Below are 7584 nucleotides of genomic sequence, written 5' to 3' on the forward strand. Positions count from 1 at the left end.
TCCTCCCCCCCCCCGTGCTCTCCTCTCTAGAGTAGCCTGCAATTTTGCGCAATGCAGTCTGCTGCCTCGCGAAAACCTTGTGGTGGGAGATTTGTTTGTAAACACCAGCGCGCCGCTGGCATGTACTATATGGACAAGAGTGATATATATATATATACATATATAGAAAGAGAGAGAGAGAGAGAGAGAGAGAGAGAGAGAGAGAGAGAGATTTCTGCTGATGGAGTTCAGCGAGGGTAGGGAAGGTAGCCACAGGACTAACCGGCTGGCAAGGTAGGAGGTAGAAAAGCCAGGAGGTGGTGGTACTGGTAGCACTGGTACATCAGGTACACGAGTACTGATGCTTGTGCTCCTGGTAGCGAAGTGAAGAAGAGAAAGGAGGAGACAGAGGGGAAGACGATGACGATGGGGTAAAGCGGCCAACGCGGGGGGTACAAGAAGGACGGTGCCTGAGACATACAATTGGACAGTCGGTATCTACAGACGAACAAATAGACAGAGAGGACAAGAATGAGACAGAGAGAGAGAGAGAGAGAGAGAGAGAGAGAGAGAGAGAGATGTTGCGGCCGAGGGAGAGGGGGTGGTCCCAGGGTGTCGGCAACAGCTGTGAAATGTTTATGAAGGCCCGACTAACCCCTAGGCGTTACGTAACTTCCCGGTCTGTCTGAACATCGCGGGACTGACCTACTTGAACAGCTACCTCGAATTGGACCACTCTTCTTCCTTTATACCTACCGCAGACCGAAAACTTTGAATTGGCTTACGTTAGCGACTGTGCATTGCCAAAAGAAGACTCTCGCAACCCTTTTTTTTTGTTATTCATGAAATTAGATAAAATTCATTATACAAAATTGTACAAATAATAGTTCAAAGGTATATTCTAAATTGCATGTAATCCAGCCTGACCTCATTGCGATAGCTTAATATATATACTACAGTGTAAAATTCGTGTGTTATTATTGAGTCGTATAGAGGTATATATTCGTACAGCGAGGAACGTAAATAACATCGGAGATGCGGAACCACTATTAATAACATAGTGAGTAACTAGCACGGCATCGCGGTTGGTACACTAATGCACGGGGAGTTTCTAGGATTTCTTGAATACACAGACGCCTTCACCTTGAGCGACTTCGATATGCCACAAAGTAACGTTTTAGCCATCGCGAACGAAAAACATTATTCCTACGTGGAACCAATAACTTTTTCATCTACTGCGAAAACACGTGTGCGACCTGTATCGTACTAACGTATCGTATATAGGGAATACAAAATTTACGCCTTAGTATGTTTGCCGGCATATTCTCACGCATATGAAATGTATTATAGAAATGAGCACGGAGTCGAATAAGTTGCTGAAGTCAGTGTCGTTCCAAGAGACGATGTTGGAAGAGAAGGATTACGCTACGCATATTTATGTTTTCTTGGTACCACTTAGCGAGCGCTTATTTATAAAGGCTTTACGTGCTCCTCGACGTACGTACTTACGTACTTAGCTAGCTGAGCATCAATGTGCAAGCGGGTATCTACACGTATGTATGTGCAATTACACGCACGTTAATACATCGGCACAAGCACCAGGTAGTATTACCCTGCACGTATGTACGTTAGATGCAAGAGTGTATGGAAACGCTTGTAAACAACATATGGGAGCATTGCACAGGGCTTATTCGCATTCCGAGTGCGAGGCCAGCGTCTGGTTTATTAAAGTGACTTGCATACTCACGTATGCACTGTGATACAGTTTTCAATTTCTTATACTCACTGCTGTACGCACATTCGATCTGTGACTGTACTCCATTCTTTACCAACGTAGATATTTGGTTATCAGTATATTGTGTGCGTATATATATATATATATATATATATACGCATGTATAGTACTTCTCTTGATAAATATAAGTGACCCCCTCCCCCCCAATTCCCGACTCAATCCTATGCGCTTTCTGTAATTGCCAGTGTAATTGTTATCATTATCAACCTCAATGAACGAATGCGTCGTGACACGCACATAACCACGTGAAGAGTCTAGTCCCGTTATCACGCGAAAGTCAGGTTATCATTCGCGTGTGAAATCGTGCGGAAATATACAAGTTAAAAATTATTTTTAATTATTAAAAAAAAAAATTGTTTTTTAAAGACTTACAAAAAAAGTCTGATTCTATTCCGCGAACAGTATATAGTTAACTTTCGCGTAATACTCGAGCCTCGTCAATGCCGTCGAGAAGCAAAAACAAGGAAAAATAATACAGACTAATGTTATCAACCTTAAATAGTTTTATCGTCATCGTCACGAGCAACTGTTGGGTTAATCCTAGCCTCCGATTCGGCATCTCTGACATTAAATAGTGTTAAGACAAAATGAAATTTCAAAAAACGGCGAAAAATACCCGTCGCTCGCGATCGTTTATGGTATCTATCGGTGAAGAGTGTAACGATTGTTCTGAATCGCCCTGTATATGTTTATGCGTACTAATATTATTTTTTATAGACGGCGATGCGTCAGTGGGCGGATACGTAAGAAGGTTATGACAAACTTTCCAGGAAAGTAATTCGAATCTTGGCGCATGCGCATTGCGCGTGACGCATCGAGAGTTTCGTTAAAAGTTGAGGAAATATGATCCAGAAAATTCCTGGACAAATGACAACGATAATGACGAATATTATTAATAACAGCTCAAAATACGCGATAACGCTTTAACGTTGTTTTCTTCTACTTTTCTCACCGGCTAAGTCATTCTAGGCTGTTTCCATGAACGCGTGCTTATCCTATACGGTCGCGCCTTTTTCCTGTTTGTCCTAATGCTGCTGCCGCGTCCGTACGTGGGTAGACGACTGTGTGTTACGTACGTGCGTAAACGATTCCGGGGATCACCGTCCCGGCATCGGATCGCTCCCGACGACGCTCCGTGACGTCCTTATTTACCCTCTGTAAAGCGCGGTGAACTCCCGACGACGCCAAAGAGCGAAATCGATCCTCGCACTTCGAACGCAGTATACGGACGTTCCTGGAAGTGTTTGCGCGACCCTCCGCAACGACGCGATCAATATTGACAGCGAACTCGATAGATACTGGACTTTAGGCCTTTAATAACAAGAACGCGACAACCCCAGGAAACTTTTCATGCGAAGCTTGCAAACCTCGAAACCTGGTATTCCACGTATACACGTATACCTTATCGGTTTTACGCCTTTGCATTATGGGTTACGGATTACAGCCACTCCGTATGCTTTTTACGTCTGATATGCACGCACATCGGTACAGTATAGATAGAGAACGCATTGAGTACGATAAAGATATATTTACGTACGAGCGATTGAATATAAATGAAAGTTAGCGATAAGAGTCAACCTTTCGATAGCCCCTAATAAAGATTCAAAAAGCTTTCACGCTCTTAATAAGTAAATATATATACATTTGCTCTTTAATGACCGGACGACAAGTAAACTCGTACTTCGATTGTCATTATGTAATACTTGCAACTGGTTACCAGGCGCGATTTTCATTTTTTTGCACTTTTTATTACTTTTTTTTTTCTTTCTTACGCAATATCGCCTGTTACTACGGGTCACACTGTCGGACTCGTATTGTAATTAGCTTGAGCCTTCGTACTTATCGTAATGTTTACGTCCGAGTGCATCCAATGCGTGTACCGATATTTTTTTTATTATACTGTTTGGTTATTATTGTTATTACCATAGCGCGCATATAACATGTCATATGTGTAATATCTTTAGTTAATTCTTTTCATCTCGTATATATTGATCATCCACTATCTATCGTCCTGAGGGATTCATTGGCCGTGAGAAATTCGTGCGACGCCATTCGTCGCTCTAGTACGCACTTAATGGAATTTCATCGACGACGTACGTTCTCTCCCACCATCCCTTCGTGGCACCAGATAAGAGCACGCGATATGGAAAACCTAGTTGTAAAGCGTAACGCGTTTGTTCGCTAGAGATAAAAGACGCGCGCGACTGACGCCAGGCGTTCATTCATGGAAAGGCGTTCTGGCGAGTCCAATCGTTCAGGAATCCACGTCAAATTCTTTCTTGATGATGTCAATCGCTTCCTTATATATTGTAGCGTTCCACCCTTATACCCCCCTATCCTCGATCCTTTTCATCAATTTTCGATGATTGATACGTCGAGAGCCCCACATAAGAGTGCCTAGCGCACTGTGGATGTGCATAACAGTATCTGAGAGAACTCCTCAAATCCTCAATCCTCCTCAAAGGAAAGAGATTATAGGATCTCTAATTCTCTAATATTGCATAATTCCCTTGAAACTAGTCACAGCGACAGGCATGAGGAAGTAATATTAGAAATTATAACCTTTAATAGTCCTAGAATCCGAAATACAGTCGACAGACTGAAATCAAAACAAACAAGTGCCCAGACGCTATAAGCCGGCACGCGCCGAAGACAATGGAAATACCAGTAAGCCGGTACTGGAAGAAAACCGCTAATTGAATCAGTCAAATCAAATAGTCAAATCAAATCGTAAATGAAAATATTGAATCCAAAAAGCGACGTTAACACCTCGGGTGGATAAAAATCGTTATCCCCACTAGTTTTAACGTATGCCTATCGAGGATATAAGCAGCGGCTTCCTCGATAGGAGATCACTCGATTCATTCGTGTCTGTCTAGACTAATCAACTAGATACTTGTGCACCACTAGACGACAAGAAGCAATAGAAGTTATAGAAAGTTCAATTGTTAAGAAAGCTGCACTCCTCAAAAAGAATTCCTGCAGCAACGTCATAGTGCCGGCGCTGTCAGCAACTCTCCAGAATCCACATCACCAAAAACCCTTCCGAAGTGAAGATACAGCGAACGGGGGTCATTGTGATCATCTGTGGGTTCTGAATCTTCACTGCTATCACTGCCCGCTGTGTCACAGTTTTCGGACGCATCGTGCACTCTGCTGTATTGTGACACTAGCTCACCCTTTCCTACAGTGATTGATTCAGCGAACGGGGGTCGTTGTGACCATCTGCGGGTCCTGAATGCTCACGCTCCAGACCTCAGCTACGCCACAGTCTTCGGACGCATTGTGCACTCTGCTGTATTGTGACACTAGCTCACCCTTTCCTACAGTGATTGATTCAGCGAACGGGGGTCGTTGTGACCATCTGCGGGTCCTGAATGCTCACGCTCCAGACCTCAGCTACGCCACAGTCTTCGGACGCATTGTGCACTCTGCTGTATTGTGACACTAGCTCACCCTTTCCTACAGTGATTGATTCAGCGAACGGGGGTCGTTGTGACCATCTGCGGGTCCTGAATGCTCACGCTCCAGACCTCAGCTACGCCACAGTCTTCGGACGCATTGTGCAATCTGCTGTATTGTGGTTTCAGCTACCTCTTTCAAATCCAAAAGGCTAGCAGATGTCAAAATAATGCTCTGGAAAAATTCTGATTTTTTTCTTCCTTCCCACCAGCTCGTATATTATTCGAGTATTCACTCCTAAGAAATCCGTATGCAGCGCATAACGCATTTAATAATTTAGTGGAGATAAAGTGGAAAAATACACAGAACATACGTAGAAAAGTTCAATTGCGCGAATTCATGCAATGATAGGGACAAGGGATTACGAGAGAATTTGCAGGATTTACACCACAATCTCTGTCTTCCCAGAAATTGTATATACAGTGAGGACAAAAAGTCTGCATACACTGCAAAGTAAAAACGAAAAAGTGAAGAAAAAAAAGAAATTCATATAAAAGCAGTAAAAGAAAAAGATCCGAAATGGAGTTCGAACCTTAAACTATTTACTTATGTAAAATATTTACAAATATGATTAAATATTATTTAGGAAAGAAAAGTATTTCTGCGGCAAGCCCGAGGAATCGCGGCCAAAAAGTCGTCGTACACGCGGCATAATCCTACGAGAATAAACCCCGAAGTGGACGTCCGACGAAAGTAACTGATCGTGTGCGTAGAAAAATAACTAATTTAGTTAAAAAAAATCCAAAAATAACCAGCACTCAAATACTGCAAGACATAACTAATGTAAGTGGAGGCAGTATATCACGCAGTACAGTTAAAAACGTATTGCATACATCGGGGTATCAGGGTAGATCCGCTCGGAGGAAGTGTTGGATAAGTAAAGAACAGAAAAAAGAGCGGTTGCGATTTGCAAAAGAGTACAAAGATAAGCCAATCGACTTCTGGGAACGTGTAATTTTTTCCGACGAGTCAAAATACAATATTTTTGAGATTGGTGGACGATGTAAATCTTGCTTTCATTTAATGGGACTATGGACTACAAGATGTATGGACTAAAAAAAAAAAAATTCACGATAAAAAAATTTCCAATAAAAATGACTTGCAAATCGCTCTTCGCGAAGAATGGTCGAAAATCCCATCTTCCTACACTAAAAAATTAGTTCATTCTGTGCCACGTAGACTTCAAGCCATCATCAAAGCTAAAGGGGGTCCAACAAAATATTGATGGTCGCGTTGTTCATCAGACAATAAACAAATTCTCTTAGTGTACGACGACTTTTTGGACGCGATTTTCCAGACTTGGCGTAGAAATACCTTTTTTTAAATCTTGTATCAAGTAATCTTGAATCATATTTGTTACTATTTTTCATAAATAAATAGTTTAAGGTTCAAACTCCATTTCCGATTTTTTTCTTTTACTGCTTTTATATGAATTTCTTTTCTTTTTCACTTTTCGTTTTTACTTTGCAGTGTATGCAGACTTTTTGTCCTCACTGTATATATATATATATCTGCTATGAACACTGGCATATCGTGTATACCTATATCTATATATAGAAATGTACTTGTTATTATTCGCCATGCGCAAATTTCGCGAAATGGCAATACAGCGAGAAACAAGAAGTCGTGAGTCGCACAACATAAAAACATTACACAAGTCATGAGGGAGCAGCAGGGGGAGGCGGCGGATTGAGACGCTTGCGCATTCATACCTATTACATAATACCTCGTGCTATTTGCAGATAGGGATATTATTATATAAATAGAATCGTCGTAACTTAACACGGAGATGTAAGAATTCAAATGAGAATAAGAGTAGAGGGAAAAGAGGGACGCTCGTTCGGACTATCCGATTCGCCGATTAGCCCGTATCAGAAACAGGAAGTAAAGAAAAGCACAAGATTTGAAAAAGTTCCGTCAGTAAAAATTGTTTAAACATCACGCGATAACCTTTAAACCTTGCGTGGATTTTTTTGAGGTTACACGCTCACGTCGCGCTGGTACACATGTTACTTTGCGAAACGATGACTGCGCATGCGCCGGAAGATATCCCGATGTCTGAACTTCCGGTTGGAACTTTTTATGGATGCGGAACGTTCATGAATTCGAATCTGAGAATTTCCTCGTATCGCTGTGTAATAACGATGAATCTTCGAAAGGATATGAAAATTCAATATCTTCGTAATATTTGCAACGGTACTTTTTTTTTTCATTCGCAAATATACGCAAATATCACCGAACACGTATTTCGGTATGTATAATTGTATATCCACCTCGCGATCATTGATACCTACGTAAGCGCACTTTGCGCTTCCTTCTACGCTTACGCTCTCGTAAGTGTAAACACA

This window comes from Cephus cinctus, unplaced genomic scaffold (assembly GCF_000341935.2).
Source record: "Cephus cinctus unplaced genomic scaffold, Ccin1 Ccin1_scaffold0204, whole genome shotgun sequence".
In the NCBI taxonomy this organism is placed as follows: domain Eukaryota; kingdom Metazoa; phylum Arthropoda; class Insecta; order Hymenoptera; family Cephidae; genus Cephus; species Cephus cinctus.